Raw genomic sequence first — 23,202 nt, forward strand, 5'->3', positions numbered from 1 at the left:
ATTTGCTTTAATTGTTTTTCTATGTCAATAAACGTCAAATTTATTTTAATATGTCTGACCTAGTGAAACAAATTAAATGCGCAGATAATTCATTTTTTATTTAAAATATTTATTGTAGACGGCGTGGGCAATTTTGGGAGGGCACCAGGTACATCGTTAGTATTCAGGAGGATGTAGTCCCACGTGTTAGATATATGTTAAGGTCAAAGTATCCTTAATCAGCTATGATGTGGGGTCTAACTGTCAATTATACTTGTTAGAAAACTGTTGAATGACATTGGGAAAATGGCTAGCAATAAAGCAAACTATTTTCGCTCACAAACATTGAAAATATTTAATTGTTTACTTTCTATCCGTTCAAAAAACAATGTATTTTGATTGAATCAACCATGTATTTATTTTAAATTCATGTTTTGATCCGAATCTACTTACTTAATAAAATATATATTTTTAAAAACACTCTAGGATGACCCACCATGTTACTCCTGTTCTCAACAACTTCTATGGGATTTGGAATTGGGTATGGACTCAAAATACTCTCCATGCCACACATCACAAATGCAGGGGGTAGTGTGGGAGGGCTGTAGCTCACCCTCCTACAAAAAATTGAATAATTTTTGCTTTTACAATGAGACCTTGAATCGACTTGTGTGACCCTTCGAAGTGCTATTTAACGGAATAACTCGAAAAAGTCCAGATCCGTCTCCTCTTCCTGAGTCAATATATTGTTATCTTCACTGTCCGTCCTTACACTTGACGTAAAAAAGTTATTTCTTTATTATAAAAAGGTTGCAAGAATTGAATTTCAACTATTTTCTGTCGCTTTCACCAATTTCGAGATAGAAAGAGAAAGTATGACGCGCGGGCAAACTTGTACAGGATACCCAAATCGAGTCTGCTGTGGAATAATATTAATAAACTAGGTTATATTAGTGATACAAAATGATAAATAGGGAAAAAACAAGATTAAAATGGATTAAAAATTAAGAATTCAGGCATAATTACTATTTCCTGAGATTTTCCTTTCGACCATTCTTATATTCCAGTTTTTATCTACATGTATTTAAAACTTGCCCTTATAACTGGTGATGACAGTTGTCTGTATTTTGGAAATGTAAAAAAAAAAAAAAAAAATTTACATTAATCATCTACAATATACTAATTTCTATATAAAAGTGTAAAAACTCCCTAAGGTATTTTTTGCGAAGACTCTGAGTTTTAATTATTTATGCATATTGTATAATGTCATGTTAAAAAACCTGAAAATTAAAATGGTATCAATGACAATTTTCAGAATGTTTTTGAGGAGAGGAAAAATTACTCCAATATTGATCCTCAATTCTTCTCTTAGTCCAACAAGGACTTACCCTCATAACTTTGCAACAAATCCTCAATTTTACTCTCTGTCTCTTATGAGCAATTACAAATGTTCAAGTATCCGATTTTGAATATAATTAAATGTATTAAGAAAGGAAATTCACTATTTCGAAGTTCAATAATTATGTCAATTCTTATGAAAATTCATTTTTCAGATTACTAATTTGAAAAAAAACGGACTTGCTAAAAAATACACAAGATTTACATCACTACTTTTAACTGTGGAGCAGTTATTTTCCCTAATTTTATGCCTATCTTTTTATTATAGTGTTACTTCACTACACAATACTCTAGTTTATGCTACTAAACGTAAATTGATTGAAGACAAATGTGCTCTAATTAAGATGTAAACCATTTCCTAGTAATTAAATAATATCACTTTATTTTCTCTTTTTGTAGGAAAAGTTGAGAGATACAATGAGCAAGGATTTTATGGACAAATTACAACATTAGATTTAGAATAGAAATATATCATCTGTATTCTTTTGTATCGAAAAAAAAAAGACTTCTTAATATTCATTCAAAACCGGATGATCAGGTGGCTGCTTCCTTGATAGATCAAGGATAGCGTAATTAATACTTAATTTATCTCTAAGGGTTCATTAATCGAAAAATAATGAAACGAATGGTTTAATTACTTTATTATTGGAACTCCATTGCATAAATATATTAATGTACAATTACATTAACGCAACGGAACCATGAATAATTCACTTCCTTGATGATTTTTATTCAAAATAAAATAATAAATGGTTGAATATAGGTAATTGCATGGGTTAGGTATTTTTGCTTCATACGTTTTCGCCTCTTCGAGATTTTGCCTAATAAAATATTTGTGTCTCTTCTTTTTTCAACTATCATTTTCATTTGTGTCTCTTCTTTTTTCAACCATCATTTTCCTTTCTCAAATTTATATTTAAAAAAAGTGATGCGGATCGGATAAGTTAAAACTTTAAAAGTCTCAGACCGCTCGAAATAAGTCTCTTCTTTTTTAAAACAAATTTATATTTAAAAAAAAATATTTTTCCGGACAGAAACCAAATACTATATTGGCTGTCCTTCCTGGGGGCCCTGGTACTTTTGTATTAAACTATTTTGCCTAAATCCATGCTGTCTTATGAAATTTCGACTTAAAGCCATTTTCCCACACTAATACTTTTCTTTAAAACATTATTAAATGAGGTTTATACGTTGGGATTTTTCATTTCTGGTTAAAATTGATGTTCCTTTTGGATTTTAAAATCAAAATATGTATTATTTTTATTACTTTAAAACACTTGGAACAGGTTGTTTTCTGTTGGAAAATGGTGGAATTAGACTCTTGCTTCACATAATGATTGTTCGTTTATCCATGAGTATTTTCTAACATGAATAAGCTATCAAGTCTAATGATAATTAATAACGGAGAAGGGATTAGCACTTCTTCGGTTCGAACTGTCTTTTCAACTTTATTTTGTTTATTACACTAGTTCTATCTTTTTTTTCTCTGGTTCGAACTCAAAATATTGAATTTCGATAGTATGTATACATTGAAATTTTGGTACATAACTCCATCAATATTCCAACAAAAAACAAGCATTTAATGCGTTTTATCTTGATTATCAAAGTTCAAAGAGAAGAATTTTAAATAAAAATAAAAAATCCCTACGCGTAAACCTCATTTATTTATATTTTAAGGCGAAATATTCTTGAGGGAAAATGGGTTTAAGGGAGAATAATTTAATGCAAAAGTACCTAGGCCACTTCTTATAAAAAATCTTACCTATCATATTGATCAAACATACAATATAGGCAATTTGATAACATTCTTCAGGTGCATATAAATGGTATTTGGTTATATCCGTAATTATGAAGTATTAAAATAAATAACCACCTGGAACAGATTATAATATAAAGACATTATACATATCTTAATAGATGCGTCTACTTAATAATGCGTCAAAAAAGCGTACACGCCGAATGGATGTGCGTCAGTATTGACGGGGCTTTTAACAAATGTAATATTTGGAAAAATGTATAAAAACAACATATTATATTTGTGTGATTAAAGAGTAGAATCGTCTTCATTTTTAACCCTCGTTTAAAATTATATTAAAGAAAAGTCGAAGAGGGATTTTAGTGCTTTTTCTACACTTGGTGAATCGTGATTCTTAGTGAAGATAAAAAAAAAGTGCATTATTTATACAATCAATATTCTGTATATCTTTTTTGTAAAAAAAAACAACAAAAAACATTCATACCTAAATAACATTCTTGGGGTTTTTCGGTTTTGAATAAAGGTAGGTAATCTTTTTATTCACTCATTCATGAGTCCTCTGGCATATATTTAAATAATACGTATTAAATATGCATTTATTGCTCAATATTTTTAGATATAATTAAGAAACAAACAATGATTAATTATTTAGTATATATTAATAATATTTTAAAGGGCATCTCTTGCATACAAAAACATTCAAATATTGGATAATAATCTTTAAAACTAATTTAATTTAAATTTGACTTAAATATCATTAATTTGAAAATAGAAAATAAGTTTGTTTGGATAACTAATTATAATATAAGTCATAGATCATTCATTTCAATGTAGAGACGAATGTCGATATATATGTTGAATATTTTACTGTACTGATATGTAATAAAAAGTATCAGCATCGATATCAAGAAAATAATTGGTAATACTTTCAATACTAAAATATTTAATATTTTCACCCCCTTGTGAATCCATCATTTAAATCTATCCACTACGTTATAAAAATAGTTATAATTAAAAATTGGAATATATCATTTTGTTCAATTTCTCAGAAAATTATATAACAATTAGGTTTTTAAAAAGGAAGTTAATCATAATAAAGATATTTACGCAAAACCCGAAATAGCATTTCTTTGAACAGTAAAAATACATTCCTTGAAATTAATAACAATTCTTATCATTTAGAGCTAAAGGATTATATAATATGTAGAGTGTCAGGATAAAAACAATCTTGAACAAAAATTAAGAAAAATAAAAAATCTCATTTATTATTTTACATAACGAGTTGTCCATTAACATCTTATCAATTTAAATTTTAGACTTTTAATACGATAAATTAATTAATTAACTGTAGAATTTCAACAAAATTAATTCCATAAATAGATGTGTCTCTGAGCTCTTTTAATCTTTAATGTAACCGCCCTTAGCGGCGATGATGGTTTTCACGTGGCAGGAGAAGGTCTAGAACCTGATGACGATGTATTCTTCTGTCATGGTGTTCCAGGGTTCGCTCAACGAAACTTTGAGGGGCTCAGTGTTTGGATGACGGTCTATAGAAGTGCCAAAAGTGTCAAAAAATAGTTCAAACGAACTCAAAAGACTCATTCAATTTAGAGTCTTGCAACGGAGAAGATGGTTTTTTTCATTGCTGGTCTCTAAAGTGGCTACTCAATCCTCACAAGGCTCTTTCCACCCACTTTTTTGGTAGTTCTCTAGGCAGTCTATGTGAAACTCCGAGATTTCTTGCATAAACCCTCACGAACTTGTGAGTATTAGCTTGGGGTGTTTTCTTTAACTCATATGTATTTAGTTTGGCAGAGCCCTTTTCTTTCCCTTTTTTCGGACTTGCTGATGGCGTGAACGGTGGTCCTGGAGACGTCCAGAGTCAAGAAGTGCGCCAAAGAAAATTCGTCGATCACGTTCAAGTGTCATTTTCTCGACTTATACGTAAGCTAAAGAGCTTATGTGTTTTTTTTTTTTTGTAACTAATTATTTATGCTTTAATATATCGGAATATGAATTAATTTCAATTACTCAACTTTCCTTAATTGTTGAATTAGTAAGTGTTTAGATTTCAATGGACCCATCCGATACTTTATATATATATATACAAAATGAGGCCAACATATCATAGACTTAGTTGAGTCAATTTGATTGTATTTCCAAGAATTTTAGCTATAGTTTAAAAACTTTATTTTATTTTAAAGGCTTATATTGGTCTCAAATTGGCCTTTCAAATAAAATACGTCAATTTATCATTCTTTTAGTGTTATTTGTGACGATCTATTTTGCCTACTTTGTCTACTCAAAATATTAAGATAGAAAATTACGGCACACCCAAAAGGTTGATCATAATTATTTGTTGATAAATTTGTCAAAGAATACAAATGTAATCATTACTTAATTTTGAAAAAATCATTTGAACTTGCTTTTTTATTGACGGGCCACATATTTTCTCTTGTGGTTCATTTTTATTAATTAAGAGGTTCCTTTACTTCAAATTGACCACTAAATAGACTCCTCTAATGTTAATGATGATTTTCAATATTATTTTGATAAATTAGCTAAATTTTCATAAGGTTCATAAGGTTTTCATAAGAAGAACATACAATATTTTTGACATCATGCTGACTGAAGTTTTACATAAAATGATGTTTTAAAAAAGGTATGTATAATCAATTTTCTATCTCATTGAAAAATAATCCTGAATTTTCAAAAAAATTATAATACGCTTATTTTAATATTAAGTATTTTTCAACTGAAAACGAAACTTTGTGGATTTGATGAATAAACATTTGCCTTACTTTATTATTTCTTGTTACTGTTGCTTAAGAAAAAGACATTCGGAAAAATACAACCCAAAATCAGTTGGTAGTGTAATTGTTGGGAATTGTTCACAGCTTTACAATACCTAATTCTAATTACTAGTTGACAACACGGTTGGAAGAAGTTAATTTCATTAAAACAATATGCATATTTTCGAATCCCTGTCCCAGATAAAAAATATACACATGATATGTTCATGAAGTAAAGTCAAATGCATTAACTGTACTACAAAAACGTCTACCAACAGCTAATCAGTGCAACTCCATCTGACCATCTGATAAGTATACGAATTCAACTAATTGACACTGATAAGGGGGAAAAGAAAGACAATTACAGTATCAACTGTTGATATCAAAAACAGAGACAGATATTGACTTTAGTTCCTCAAAATTTTGAGTCGCGGAAGTAAGGCTATGTTTATTCTGATCAGACCAAATTCCGGTGTTCTGGATAGTAAATTTGATTTGTTGCTAATAAGTTGATTTGTTTTCATACAACCAGATCGATTCCCCGTGCCTATTAGTTTTTTTAAAGTTATGAGCTATCGATTCGAAAATGTACAAAAATATTAAAAAAATCCAATAAACGAATTATTGTACTATGAACACGTATATTAAATATTAACTAAAAAAGGGAATTAATGAGAGGATGAGTTAATTTCAGTATGTACTTTCTATTTTCATTCTGGTTGAAGAAAGAACATGGCCAGTTAGCAATGACAATGACAATAAATAAATCAGAGGGTTCAATATTTGAAAAAATTGCTCTCCATTTACCAAATGTTGCATTTTCAAGAGTGTCAAAAGGGGTTGCAGGTTTGATTATATTTACATCAAATGGACAAGAACAATATTTTTTTGCATAAAACGAGGTTTTATAATAGAAATTTGCCTATTATAAATTTATAGTTTATGGTAGATCGATTTCGTCTAGAATTTTACCATACATAAGCTAAATAAAAATAAAATATTTTTAATTTTCATTGGCTATCTTTAAGATGGCGTGTTTCTGCTAGTCTATTATTATTATTTCTTTATTCCTTAGGAGGGAATGTCTAAGTTTTTGAGTGAGTATCTACGTGTGAGTGTGCACATAAGATACGGAGGGTAACGGCGAGGATTTGTTAGGGTGTTACTCATAACTCTGAGCAATCCTGGATACTACCGCTAGTACAATTAAAAAAACACGTCGCTTTTTAAGCAAGTTTGTAAAGTTTGTATTTTAGAGCACGTTTGTAAATGTTCTCTAAAAATGCTTAAATTATATTATATTTATAAATAAATAAATATACATGAAGATTAAGTATTAGTTCACAAGGATTCTTTTTAGAGCAGTGTAATTACAGGTTCCTCGAAATTTTTTATACGTAACATGTAATAATTCTTTGTTTTAGTTGTATATAGATTACATTCTTTGAATGTTATTATTTAAGTAGTGAATGATGACTTACTTACGTGTTTTCTTCGAAGGACAAGGAAGTGGAGGTTTAATTAATATATTAATAATTAAAAGAACATTATTTGCCTGAAAATAGGACCCTCATTAAATTCAAACTACAAACTAAATAGCCCCTTAAACAAGAAAAGTGTGGAATGGGTGGCCTTCATGTCTTGAACAAAGACTTAAAGGATTTGAGATAGAAAATATAAATAGTTACAGGTAAATACAAATATGAGCAAAATTAAGATAAAATCAACTTTTTTTCGTATTTAAAAATCATCAATATAACTTTTTTTTTGATAAAAGTAGGGACGTTGCTAGCGTTTATCCTATTGGGAGGGCTTAGTCCCGAAAATTATCAACACCGTTAAATAAATATTATATATATATATATATTAGCAGAGTGTGCCTCCCTTGCAGTACTGAATAGAAGGGAGTAGAAACAAAGAATGAAGGTAGAAGAAAAGGGAAAGAGGCGGGGATTTAGAAAGAGAGAGATATAGAAAGAAAGAAGAAAAATGAGGTTTTATTTCCGTAAAAAGAGGATTTTAATGAAGGAGGCACTGAAATATATAATAAGATCATGATTGGTCATTTTATACGTCTACTTGCTAAATTTCGGTTTGATCTGTTCAACCATCTTGGATTCCACTTCTGATAACACCCAAAACAGACTTATAAATATATATAAGTTATGATAAAAATTTGGGGATGTGACTTTAGAAACTTTTAGGGGGCTCGTCCCCCCCTCCCCCGCCCCAAAAGAAAGGAGTGAGCTCGCGACGCCACTGGATACAATTGCCTTTTAATAACTCTCTACCACATATAAACATAAAAAATATATACGGACTTAAAAAAATCATCTCACTCACAAATATGCATTAAAAAAAAAGACATTTAAAAACATATTTCTGAGATTACTTTCTTTCCTGCACATACCAATATAACATGTATTTTGCCTGGATATGCTCTTTTATTAGCGTATGATAACTTTTTATAAATTCATTAAATCTCTGGTTTACATGGGTTTAGTAGACTTTTAAATCGACGTAAAATAAAAGTTAATTTAAAAATAAAGAAAGAACAAAATTAAAGTATAAAATTTTACTAATTTCAAAATATTAAACCCTCCCCCTAGAGCCAACATTGATTGCATCACATGCCTTCTTTTTTGGAAATCAAAATGTCTTACATTTTGATGAATTATTCAGAAAAAACAAAAATAAATAATTCCTTTAATATGCTAAATATACCTTAAATTTAACTATTAAATAAGTTTTAACTATTACCTAAGTTGCACCCCCCCTGCAAAAAAGAAAGGGAGAATTTATGTTTATTTGTGATGAATACAAAATAATTATATAGATTATATATTAGATTTTTGAAAATCTATTATTATTGGTGTCGTTTTGTTTATAATAAAATTACTATTTACAAAGTATTCGAGAACATACATATAAAAAGTGTCCACACTTGGATCATTTTTTAACATTTTATAAACAATCAATGATACATGGCATTGCTTGGCATTATTAGGTGTCCACGAACAGAAGAATGCTGCTTTAATAATATACACTTGCATTATTAATAAAATCCACAAATAATTATTAGTGTGAGTCTCCGTTTTCTATGAGCACACTCACACACAGCTACTCAATGCTTAGACTTTCTCTCCACAAGAATCATAAAAGAATTATTACAGCTGGAGAAATTAATAAAAAAAAACACATTGTTTAGGTTGCCAAATACACGGCATAATGGTATGTAATTTATTCTATAGTGTCCTCCATGGGTTTGTTAATCTGATAAACGCTCATTGGAGTATATAAAAAGTTTGAGAAGCACATGTGCTAATAAACAATTAAAAAACGTCATTTTACATAAATAAAATATTGAAAGGACTTTTATTCAATTGACCTTTTCTTAAGATAGTAGATACTAATTTATAATGTATGGTTTTTCCATCTTAAAAATTACATGTACATTTTATAGACTTACTCGTCAATGAAAATATAAAGGGTGTCGACTGTTGGATTAAAGCACAAATAAAGCAATGAAAAAGAAATATGTTGATACTTAATAACATAATTCGATAGGATGTAAATAACATTTTATTGTAAGCAGAACTTCAAAACAAATAAATAAATATTAAAATTATTCTTGAAAATCTTTGATAAAATACTTATTCAAGAAAGTAAAATTATTAATTAAGTAATTCCTTATTTTGAAAAGTTCACTTAAAACTCCTTTTGAGTGGGAAAAAGTGTCATATAAAATATGGACGGATAAAGACGTTGAAAGGATTTAGAACAGTGCGTCATAAACCTTTGAACCAAATGTAAATAAATATAATGTGTGCAGTATGGAAATATGTATAATTATTAATATTATACAGTGACTAACATTTCTTTTGTATGGGAGAAGACTTCTTTTTACACCCTACCCGGAGTGTCCGGTTAATGTATTATAAACTCATGAAATTTTTAGTTTTTATACCTTAAGTATTTTTTTCAATCGATTTAAAAAATAAAGATAGAAAAACCAAAATCATTTTTTTTGTAATAATAAAAACTTATTTATATTTAATTCTTAACTTTGTCTCAAATTAAACTATTAACCCTTTTCCCATAAAACCAATACTGTCCTCTTTTTTTAACAAAATATCGCAACCTTTGGAAAAATGTATTGAAATATGACTTTTGAGTGAACAATAAATGTAAACAAACCTTGACCCTGATTTCAAATAAATAATATTCATTGTTAATTCAGCCTATTATAACTATTTAAATCGATTTCAAGGTCAGTATAGATATTATCACAATTACTAATCAAAAACTTTAATGGGAATGTTTATATAAATGATTGGTATATTATGTTAATAAATCCTATTTTGAAGGTAAACTTTTCTCTATTATCATATGGACAATTCGTACAAGAAAATAACATCAAAGATATAATAAAGTTTCTTGATTAAAAATAACAACTTTGAGTTGCAAAATTATACGGATTTTTTTCAATTATACATTTTTGCAATATTGTTTCTGAGTAATTATTAACTTTTAACATGCCAATACTTGAAATACGACTCTTTTTGACTATATAATGGACTTTCGTTACAAATAACAAAATTCGTTTTAAATACAAACAATATTGAATAATCTAATAGATGTTAAAAAAGGTTTGATATTGAAGCTACAAGAACTAAAAGTAGTAATGGTATTGGGATAAAATGTATTTATATTTACAGTCAAAGTTGATGTTGTAACATTATGTTATTAGGAAAAATTGAAAATATCGAAATTTTTCCTGGCAAATTTTTAAATGTAGGCCAAAGCATTAAGAAGTCTGGGACACCATTTAATATTAATTAACGTCAAAAATATTTTGGCTAGAGAAGTTTTGTTGTGAAATGAACTAAATAAAAGGGTGAGACAATTAAAAATAAAACATTTATTTTTAAAGGCCACCCTATTTATATTTGACTCAAATCAAGTCAAAAGTAATCAACCTCATGTCTATATACGTATGCACTTAATTAGAAATCCCACCTAGCATATTTCTGTAAAATTATCCATGCGAAAATCTACTTCCGGTTGTTGTGTCTATATGTTTTTTGTAAACGTTGTTCAATAATTAGTATAAATTGTCTACGATGTCGTATTAGAAAAACTGGTCGAATCATTTTGTAATCCTTATTTTATTATTGATTCCTCTTACATCTAATTTAATCTGTAGATTATTGAAATGAAACTAAGATAAATTGTTCTCTTGAACTGTCACCTGAGGGTGGCTACATTAATGATTAAGAAAGCTCAAACACACATTTATTTATAGTATTAATTTTGTTGAAATTCTATTGTATAAATTATTTCTTGTTGAAGTTTAAATTGTTCATATTTTAATGGAACACTTGGAATAACAATGATATATTGTATGCAGTAGAAAATGAAGTTCACTCTCAGATATCAAGTAATAAATCTTCTGGTTTCCGACTCCCAAAAACAGGTGAGCAGCTAAAAAATGCAAGCGATAAGCATCACTGGTAATTAGCCACAAAATCAATTGATTCATAAATTATGTATTTTTATATAAATGTTACATTATTGGATCCTAAAATAGTGTTTGAGTCTGTTGGGATTCAGATAAACTAAAAATCCTGAGAATTCTTCAGGAATACTTTGAACAAAATCTACGATTAAAGTAAGGGAATTTGTTATGAAATATATATTATATAAATGCCAGTCTAAGACAATTAAAGCAAAATTAATTTAATATATCCCATATCACAGCATTACTCTACATATATATTTTCTTGTCAGCTGTCATTTTCCTATTTCTTTTTCGATTTCCGATTTTATGTATCTGTAACATGTTGCAACCAAAAACTGATATGGATAATTTTAGACGAAGAATATGCAAGAATGATACAATAATTGAATATGCTGTAGATGGTTGATATATTAATGGGGTACTTTTTGATGAAAATTACTCAATGATAAGTATGCTGTGGCACATAAGATAACCCAAATGTCCGCAGTTCCCTTTCTCGTAAATTTACAATCCCCTTCCCAGAAAACTCTGAGGGACTCTTGTAAGTGCAGGTGAATTGTTGTTAACAACATTTGGGTTATGTGGGTATCTTTGAAAAAGTATCACATGTCCAGGTCTGTGACTACGGGGGTGGTGTTGTGGGGGTAGGGGTATTCCTCCTTCTGATTTAAGCGTGTTGTCAAATTTCTCGGAATGAAAACATTTAATTATTGTTTTTTGGTTGTCACAATTTTGAAATTTTGGTATGTTTTAAAATTTTGTTTTCGATAAATTGATCAAAAAAAGTTATCTCTTTAAATTTGGACTTAAATAATAAAGATTATACGGTGAGATATATTCTTTTGACAAAGATTATAATTGGAAAAAAATAGGTGATACTGTCAAACCTTGCTTCTTAAAAGAAAAAAAAATTATAACATTTTTCAAAAAGTTTTATTTTCAAATTTTTGCCTTTCCAAAATTTTTTTTTTGTCATTTGTAATTTTTTAAAGATCTTATTTGTCAAATTTGTCATTTATAAAAACTAACAGCCTTGTGCTTACCGATACCAATTTTTGTACTGGAATTGTGACAACACTAATTTGTAATTTTTAACAAAAGAATATATTTAAGCAACATTGTCTGATTTCTCAATCCATGATAATAGAACTTACTCATACATAACAATGGTACAACTGTCTTAAAAGGAATGAGTAATTTATAATCATTAGAAAATATTCACTTTAAATTAATAGGTTTGTCATTGTTACCAAGGATATACGTTTATCATTATGAATACGACGACTTCCAACATTCTATTTCTGTACAAAGAAAAAAAAATGTTTTAATGAATCCATTTAATAAAAGCGATGAACACATTAGTATAATTAATTACGATAAAATGACGTGTAAGTCATATTTTTATTAGTATTATTTAAATAGGAATGTCCCTCTTTTAGTCTGTGTGAGCATATATTTTAATTTTACGAGTGAGGCTCCATCACTTCCGGGATTTTCTATCTCTTTTCTAATAACAATAATAATGTGATATCAGCCCTTTTGATCTTCATGATGATAAATGTATGTATACTAAGTAAGTAAGAAGAACAGATAGTTTCTGCGTATTGAACAATAGGAAATCAAGAAATGAAATCTTTTACATACACTTTGCTTTTCAAGGACTCGAAATGAATTCTATGTATGAACTTATAATGAATTAGTTGTAATTGAATTAGAGACGTTATATTCTTTTTTGTTTTCTTTTTGAAATTAGAATCAATTTTCGTTTTTATGTGACGTCATTATTGTGTATGTTGGCCATCTTGAAATTATAAATAAACAATTTTATACGAATAAAACCCTTTAGCTTTATTGCGTTTTATAGTCTAATATCTATTTAAAATATGTTATTACATCCTTATACAAATAAATTAACTAAAGTCAAACCAGTATTAGCAAGGGAAACTGAAAAAGCGATCATTTAGTCCAGGTCACCTCTTAAGCAAGGTTTCTTATTTTATAACTATTTTAAATTTGAAAACACTTAGAGCAGGTGACCCTTAGACCAGGTTCGACTGTATTATATTTGCAAGGATCATATATTTAGTACAATATCCTACTCTTGTTGTGTCTAATCGATCCAACACAAAATTGGTTGTACAAATCTAGCCATTTTAGTAGGATTTTGAATACGTTTTACTTTTATGTTTATTGGGATCAAATAGGTAGTATACTTAATGCAGGTGTTAAGTGTTTATTTTAAATCCCTTTGATGAACTTTTTCAAGATATATTAAAAATTTGTTTATATATCTTGTAGAAATATCAACTTTGACCCCCGAAATGGTGTTTCCTTCAATTATAATGCAATTTTTGACCTTAGTAAAAATGCTATGTGGTGATGATCTTCCCAAGTGTATCGAAAAAGAGAACTATACAAGATTCATCAATCTCCTGTCCCGTCCCGTAAATTTTTTTGTTACGTCTGAATCGGATGCAAAAAGTCGTCTTATAGAAAAATTATTAATTAACGACTTCATCATAAATCAATATTCTATAATTTTAATAAGTATAATTTAGACTTTAACTAGGCCTAAGTTCAGAATAATGACAAAATATTCAAATGCATTATTGTTACTTAAGTTTTACAAGACTAATTCAAATGGTAAAATCAGATACTTTAACACAATATTAGTGAAAAAGAGGGCGTGTAGAGTGTCCCCAAAAATTGATACGTTTTTAGGGACCAATAAATGGGACAAAACGTGGGACAAGACCAATTTTCAGTCCCATATTAAGGATCCTAGTTTGTAGCTTTGAGTATATTAAGAGTAGGGATAAAATTCATGTGCATTTTTTAAGCTCAACTGTTTTTTTGGAGTTGGCAAACGGAAGAACTAATTTTCTTTTCCTAAGGTGTTTTCAGTATTACTTAATTCCTGAGGAGTGCACTTCCTCCACTACATACAACCTATCATCGATATACATATATGAAACTGGATTGAACATGCTTGTGTGCTCATAAAAGGCTCGTAACTCCGAGGATTTGTTGCGTAGTTATAAGGGACTTGTTGGACTCAGAGTAGAATTGAGGATCGATATCGGAGTAATTTTTCCGTATGTCCTTGTTTATTTCTAGTTCTCCATAAAATCCCATTATAGATGATCTAAGGAAACGCCATAATAGTTAAGCTGCTCTCCTGCAAAACATTCTTTAAATTCTCATGGTTACCATTTTAATTTTCAGCTTCTTATTTTAATAGTCCCAAAATGCACCCATTAGCATCATTGGGTATGAGCGTTGTTTGTTTATTTACGTCACTCAGACTCTCTTGAATGTTGTGTCTCTTTTCCCATTCTTCTTCCATTGTAATAACATCAAATCATGTTGAGTAAACGTTTTAGAACTTACATTATAAAATATTCATAATTAATTAAAACTCTGTTTGAAGAATTATGAAACAGTAGTTATTTCTTCGCAAGAATACTTTAAGCAGTTCTTGTAGATGATATCAAGGATCATAATGCATCAAAGAAAAGAAAAAAAGAATGACGATGAATTTGAAGGAGTTAGCCTAATCGAAAAAGGAAGTACCTACCATGTAAATTGCACATATACATAACATATACAGAGGGGTTAAAAAGTTTGATTCTTACAGATCAAATACATCACAGACAAGCACATCAATCACACCTATGTACAGTGTACAATCACTTTCCTTATCAAATTTAGTATATATCACTTTTTTTATTCATTTAGTATATATCAGTTTCTTTTTAAAATTTAGTAGAATAATTAAATTTTTAATAAATATATTCAACGGGTGGTCCCGAGTCCAGAGCGACCCTGCTAATTACAACTGCCCTCGTCTCCTACACCTATGCTAAAGAGAAACTATTATATCTTCACTCATTAGCTTCTTACGTAATCAATATGCCTTTATTCATAGTTTCCAATAATCATTTTATACTCAAATTACGTAAAGTGCAACATAAATCAAGAAAGTCCTTACACAATGAAGATGAATTATTATAGGCGCTTCTTTTTCGTGAAGAGTGTCTATAATTCGCCTCATGTAATATGCATATTTTACATATAAATATATGTCCAAACAGACCTTGAAGAAGAAATCACATCTAAGGTCAATGAAAGAAACTAATACGTATAAATATATTGTTCGTTTTTCTAACGCAGATGCATTTTGATTAAATTTGATACCAATCAAAATATTTTTGGGGATTTTTCTTTTTTTCTTTTTCAAGGGTGATCTTAAAACTACCTGACTTTAAAATGTTTTAATCGGTCTAATTTACTCTTCCTATTGAGCTATTATGATTTCATTATTTTCTAAATAATATACTTTTTCGATGCTCTCATTGAATAATTGTTTTTCCTTTGTTCAATATTTCAATGTCATCGCTTGTTATAATTTGTTTATAATACATATACCTATAATTGAATTATTTTAACCACTTGTCGTCCCATCCATAGAGAAATAAATATATAAAGCCGACAAGAGTTACGAATGGTTAAACAAAGGTATCAGCTGACAAAAAACTTTATACACAGAAGTAAAAAACTATACAGCAGTACCTTGACGTACTGACGTACGAGTTAAATTCGTTCCTGGAACGGAGTTCGTAAATCAAATTAATTTATTCCAAAGGAATTAACTAAATTACAAATAAGCATGAAGTTGTTCTCGAGTACCATTGCTAACTCTCGACCGCTGGTATCTTAATAAAATTTTTATGTTATGGAACTCGTATCTCAAGGTATTACTGTTTTTTTTCTCTCTACAGTTTGACATTGCTGACGTTAAATGCTGCAAACTGAAGATTTTAATCTACTACAGGTTTACTATCCGAATTGCCAATCGAAATATTATCTATTGTATCTATTTTTCAAATATTTATTGATGTCTTAATCCCTGCAACATAAACCATGAATCATAACCTCAAGGATACGGCAATCCCTAAGAAACTCTTCGTTAGTATCCGTGTCTATTGACCCTATCGTCACGGGTTAAATGAACAAAAAATGAGTATCAGATTCCTATCAGAGCAAAAGGTCAACGAATGTTATATCTATAATATCATGTAATATATTCCAAAAGTATAAGGATCAATATATATATATATATACATAAAATATTTGCTTTTTCGGTTAAGTCTAAAATAGCTTCAATGTCAAGAAGTTGATATTTCATTAGTTAATTGAATAAATAGTAAAAAAAAGTTTATTATTATTATTTAGTTACAAAAATGCCTATTTATTTATCTATCTGGAAAAGTTGTATCATAGAAATATAAAATTTAGTAAAAATTAGTCCATAAGAAATCCATTATTTGTAATTTTTTCCCTTTAATGTTAATTTCCTTGGCAATCAAAACAGTAACTTGTCTAATTCCATGATTGCCATTGATTTATTCACATTTTATACTTTTGGCCTTCCAGAGCCTGAGGTATCTTTTACATCAAAGTTATCGAAATGGAATAGATTAAACTAAAATTACGCGTGATTGGCTGTTAAAATAAGAAGACAATAAACACTATTCACATTTTCAGCCACCTAGCATGCATTTTTGCAAGAAAAACTGAAAAACAAGTCGTATTTTCTCTTTGTTGGTGTCCATCTTTGACGCTCGCTCAAACAATACTGAGTTAAATAATTCCCGAAACTGTTTAAGAAGTCTTTTTAGTTCTGAAATCTTATTATTTAAGTATTATATTGAAGATTTTTTGTTATTTATCATAAAAAATGCCCAGCAGTTGGGAACGATACATTAAATTGAAACTTCTTGCAATAGTGACGTCATAGACAATGAGTGGTTGTTTTGTCAAAATCTGCCTGTCTTACCCAGCAGTTGATACAATACATCAGATAAAACCCCTATTTGATACCAAAAAACTAATTATGTAGTAATAATATATATAAAGATATCCCTTAAATGATTAAATTGTCTTTATTATTGTGAAGTTGATTGAACCGTACACCATTGTGGTTCAATAACATACAAAAAGATGGATTTACTTCGAAATAAAGTGTAGATGATTATTTTTGTATTCTTTCACGATAAATTATATTCAACTTCTTATAAACCCTTTGAAGTTGCCGCTTATTGCACTTACAGTAGCCAAAATTAATCGTCATAATAAAAAAATTGAAAATTGTAAAAAATAAATTTAAAAGGTTCCATATTGGTACCAATATAAGTCTCTGAAATCAAACAAACGTTCTAAACCATAATTAAAATTATTGGTAATGTTAACTTGTCCCACAAATTTGTATAAAAAGTCTATAATTGACTCCAATATGTCGATAAAATGTTGACATGTATATGAAGTAAACATTAAATTTGGATTTTCTTCTCTGAATGATTTTGTTCGCGATTTTTTTTTATGTTGACCCACCACAAATGATAAATTAAGGAAGTATTTGTATGTATTTTAACGTCAATAAAAGGAACTACTGCCTCAGAGTATTGAAAAGAAGAACAAAGCATCTTGCAATTATGTATATAAAGTTTTGTTAAAAGATGACTTAAAAATATATATTTAAAAAAAAATTACGCCATTAGTTGATTGGTCTTGTAATGGGTGAAGGAGAGTTTTAATGGCTTAATTGACTATTTATAAAAGTAGGAGATTTAACTCCTTCCAATTAAGAAGCAGAAAAAAAAGTTTGTTCGCAAAGACTAAAGATGTTATTATCTTAATTTGGCTCTTTATAAGGGATTTTAACAAAGCTTTTAGATTAAAAATAGTACATATTTATTTTTAAATAAATGTCACGATAAACACTATCAAAGGATGAATGTAACAATAAGATAGGCGAATGACCTACCTATGTTAACTTTAAGCAATCTTTGTACGTAATTGCGAAAACAAATCAAGCATATATTATACAAAAAAGGTAAATATCATTTTTCTTATAACAAATGTTCTTTAGGAAATATATTTAATTATCATGACATAATTAATCATTTGGATATTACTTATTCATTTATAGACTATTAAGACATAATAATCAAATATTTATACAGTTTACCAATTGAACCCCAAAAATGGTTGACCTTTATCAAAAATAAAACTTAAAAGGTCATGAAACATTAAATATAAACGTAATTCGATAAATATCGAAGAAAATTTTTCATCAAGAAAACCGTTTATTCTTTGGGATTAATGGAAAGGGGCATCGGCCTGTCTTCTCCTCCCCCCTCCCCCAAAAAAAGAAAAAGAGAAATCATAACACTGGCCTACATACGAGTGTAACAAAGTGAGTCAACGACTAATTTATTAAAATGGAGCTACGTAGCTCAGTCGACAACGATTTTTGAAGAAATTATTCCCCATAACTCAATGTGAGTTGGTTATATTCACGGTCACTCCTTGAGAAGGAAATATTCATAAAATACACGTACATACATGGGCTTCAAAGATAATTCTTAGGGCGGATGGATTAATTGATATACCAGAATGTTTACTTATAATTGAATCAGTGCAATTCCATCTGATTTATTAAAGGAACATGAAAATAATATACATTAACTTGAATGAAGTATAAACATTATTTTACCATATAATCACTCACTAATTTAAAAACCTCTTCCTGCAATTTTCCAATTTGCTGCAGCCTTCATGAAATATTCTTGATCTTAGACTCTTTATGGCTCCCTCTCAGATATTCTTGACCTCCTGCAAAGACCCAGGTAACAAAAAAAAAGACACCTAGAGCCAAATCTGGACTATAGTTTGGATACTCTTATTTATCCAAATCTCATTTTAGTGTTTTGGTTAAAGAATTATTGGTATCCATTTAGTACAACGTTTTGGAGACCAAAATCTTCATGAAAACAACTTAAAATGTTTAGTAGATTTGCTTTAATGTTATATGAGATGTGATACGATGATCTTTATTTGTAATGATCTTTACAGACTCGATAAGCTTGGAATTTCAGATTTTGTTAGAGAATCCTGATTTGGCATATGTATATGCTCCCATCTTCATATGACTCATTCCTGATGATCCTGAAAGTAGGACAAAATCTCCATGAATAAACCCGCCGATGGACATAAAAACTAAAAAGCATTAGTTCGATATTTCATAATTTTTTTGCTATAAAGACTTGATCATTTTAAAGTTCTTATAGAATTTATATAAAATAAGATGAATTTTGAGCACTTTCCTGGACATGTTAGTTGAAAAAAATATTCATAGAGAATAAAAATGACTGACTTCACGTTATAAAATATAAATTTTAATGTATAGGTTTAACTAAGAGCCGAACCATTGATCAAATGGTAATAATATGGTTATATGTAATAAATAAAATATTCATTTTATTTCTTTTAAACTCTAAAGCTTGGCAGATAATTCTATTTACCATGCTATATCCAGTTATAATACTGGAGGGAAAAATTTTCTTCTTCATATCTACAGCTGATATGTTCGGACAAGATAACTACTAATGAATATTTTGAATTATTTTTTGACACTTTTGGCCCCCAGACCTGATGCCCGATTAACCCCTCCTCCGACTACATTTTTGAATAAATGTTGATCTGCAATTCTGTCGTCCCAAACATTGAGGACCACAAAGCCACTGTCAGGCAGCACTGGGACGCCATGACAAAGGACTATATCTGCAGCGGGTGTGAGCTCTTTTGCTTCACCTAGAAGCCATAATTGCCGCTTAGGGTGGCTACATTAATAATTAAAGGAACTCAGATACACATCTATTTATAGTATTAATTTTGTTGAAATTCTTTTGTTAATTTATAAATTATAGGTTGTTGAAGTTTAAAATTCAAAGTGCTCAGATTTTAGTGGATCAGTCGGTATTTTTTGTCCTGATACGAAAATATCATATGAATTTTTGATATTTTGAGGATATAATTGCGAAGAAACAGGGGCAATATAGCAACAGGTGTCATCAAAATAAACAAATAATTCGAATTCATTTTTTGATTATTATTTGTCCTAATATGAACAAAATATGCAATTTAGCTAGCCACAATGCTTTGAAAAACGAAAAAAAAAAGTTTTTAGATGTTACATCATTAATAAGAAGGTAAATAATATTTTTATATTTATTTAGAAATTCCAAACAATTAATTTGTAATAATTAAACGATGTACAAATTACTTAGTAATATATTCCTTTAGAAATGGACAAAATAGTTATAATTAACAGTTCATTGTACGGAATAAGAAAATAATGGATGGTCATTAGATTGTCCGGATTTTCGGAATAATATTTTTATCTCCCTTGAAACTATAAAATAACTCATTTTAGCTTAATTTGAGGCCTATTATACGGTTACCCTGTTTTACCAACCAAAACACAAGATGATGTTCCTTTTATTTGTTCAACAACTATCACAATTCAACTACAGTTCAATTTTGATATGTTAGTCTTCATTAGTAAATTATCGAGCACATCTTATTACATCCTATATAACTATTAAAAACAAGGTTTAAATTATTTTTTACTAATAAACCAAATACTAAAGAATATAATTAGTACAAACTTTGAACAGAATATTTTGACCCGGAAATATTTTTTTTTTTACAACTAAAACGGCCTGAACAACGGCAAAATTTGCTTGAAATGCCTCAAACTTTGCCAAAGTCATTTTTTGTATAGTGTTCAGCAGATAAAGTCTTTCTGCAGATGAAAAAATAATACCAACCCGAAAACGGGACACTCTAATGTTCATATTCGATGCAAATGTATTCTGCACATTAATTAATTATAAATATTTATCCAATGCAAACAAAATTCTTTCCATTTAAAAAAAATAAATTTCACAAATATATGTCAAATAAATATTTTCTTCTTCTTCTACGAATTCTTCATTTCTGAACTCTTAACAATGTTTGCTTAACTTAGTAAAAATATATAAGAATACCACATGTTATTAAAATACCTTTATAATATTTTTAAATGAGTAAACATCGATATTTTTTATTATTATTTGAAATTTATCTCAGCAACAAATCCATAACACAGGTATTTGAACATGAATCATCATTTTAAGCATACGAAATATTTAGATAGGAAAGTGTTTTTAGAATATTTTAAGCGATGTGGCACTTTAGGATTTCAAACAATGTTTTATTCCAAGAGTAATCTCCTCATTTTCAATTCATCATTACGTACTTTTCGGGTCATTGGAAGTGCCTTTGTAATAAATTTGTCGGAGTGAGATAATTAAAAGTTTTGCCAGACTAGCTGATTTTTGACTTCTACAACTGAAAAAAATATAATTTAGCTGATAGCTGGGAAGTTTAGCTGATTTTTGCAATAGTTTAGCCGAGTTTATGCCGATTTTAATAATGTCAGAAATCCAAATAAAAAATTGTGTAAATTGATAACTATATTCAAATTGAAAGTTTCAATGTAATAAATCACAACACATCCACGGGGAATGAACCTTATAACAGTCTAATCTAGGCTGTGTCCAAAAACAAAAAAAACTATTTACATAAAACACATAATCATTTTTTTTTTTTTGGGGGACAAAATAAAGGCTATTTTAAGAGTTTTATAGCCATTTAATGAAAGAGTGAATTGAATTAATACAATTGTGTAATAAATGGTTTTATATTATTATTTTTTTGCTCTATTAATTTGACATTATTAAAATTAGCGCCAGATATTAACTTCCTTTATCGTGGAATTTTTTTATTAATTTTTTTTTTGAAAAAAATATGCTCATTTTAGACAATAAAAAATGTGTTGGCTATGAGTAAAAATATATATAAATCTTTTTGGTGCATCATAATTAAAGCAATGATTATTTTGCTTTAAGACATGCACATATATCATTAAATGTATTAAATAAACATAATTATTTCCAGATATTTTTATTTAGGGTAGGTAGGAGGATGTTCAAGTAGGTTTAGGTAATAAAAGGAGCCTTAAAAAAATACACCCTCAAGCTGTAAACTACAAAAAATATTTAATCGATTTTTAGTCCGTTTGTTGTTGAAACTAGCCGATTTCAGACGTACATATAGCCAATTTTGCTTAAATGGATCGTGAAACTCTGTTTTTTAACCACCCGCTACTTCTCTTCAAATCCAAATACAATGGGGTGTTAAGCCACCCCATTGTATTAAAATAGATATTTTAGCAATATAAAACTATATTTGCTCGTTGTAATTATTACATATGACTAGTGCTGTGTCGATCCTTATTTAAGACTGAAAACTGCAGTCTCGTCCAGTTCAGTCCTAAAAACGGATAAAGTTTGCTCCTTGATAAATTCTCTCAACTGTATTTCTTCTTTTTTCATCAGTTCTAGTACTACTAGACCGAAGGAACGGTCACAAGGACTGATAGTACCAGTCCTAAGACTGGACCAGACCAAATAAATAAAGACTGAGACTACCCTACATATGATACGTACTACCAATGAACAAATTGTATACCTTTTGCCACAATATTTAATACCTGTTAATTCATAGTCTAAAATAATAGTTGGCGTAAAGAATATTAAACTGCGTAGGATAGATTATGTCTAAATTACTACATTATTACAAAAAAAAGACATGTTGTATTTGGAATAAAAAAACCCTTTACTTTTTTTTAATACTCATCCTTGGGATAAATAAATAATCAGAACATATGAAAAATATCTTTGAAGCCTCCATAATTCGTAAGTATTTAACTGATAATGATGAAAAAAGTTGTTGTGTTTGTTTGTTTGTCTTCTTTAAATTTGATTATTTTCGTCTTGCATGTACTCATATTTTGTTGTGGTAGGATT

General features: G+C 28.9%; 1 protein-coding gene across 1 annotated transcript in view; it reads left to right on the forward strand.

The window, feature by feature from the left end:
* The first annotated feature begins 3,494 nt into the window (after nt 1-3,494).
* The window catches only part of LOC121113523 (uncharacterized), an 85,556-nt gene continuing 65,848 nt past the window's right edge, over nt 3,495-23,202 (forward strand). Inside the window, exon 1 of the mRNA XM_040707318.2 lies at nt 3,495-3,656. The gene's annotated coding sequence lies outside the window, so the exon portion shown is untranslated. The remainder of the gene's footprint in view (nt 3,657-23,202) is intronic.

This window comes from Lepeophtheirus salmonis, chromosome 2 (assembly GCF_016086655.4).
Source record: "Lepeophtheirus salmonis chromosome 2, UVic_Lsal_1.4, whole genome shotgun sequence".
NCBI lineage: Eukaryota > Metazoa > Arthropoda > Copepoda > Siphonostomatoida > Caligidae > Lepeophtheirus > Lepeophtheirus salmonis.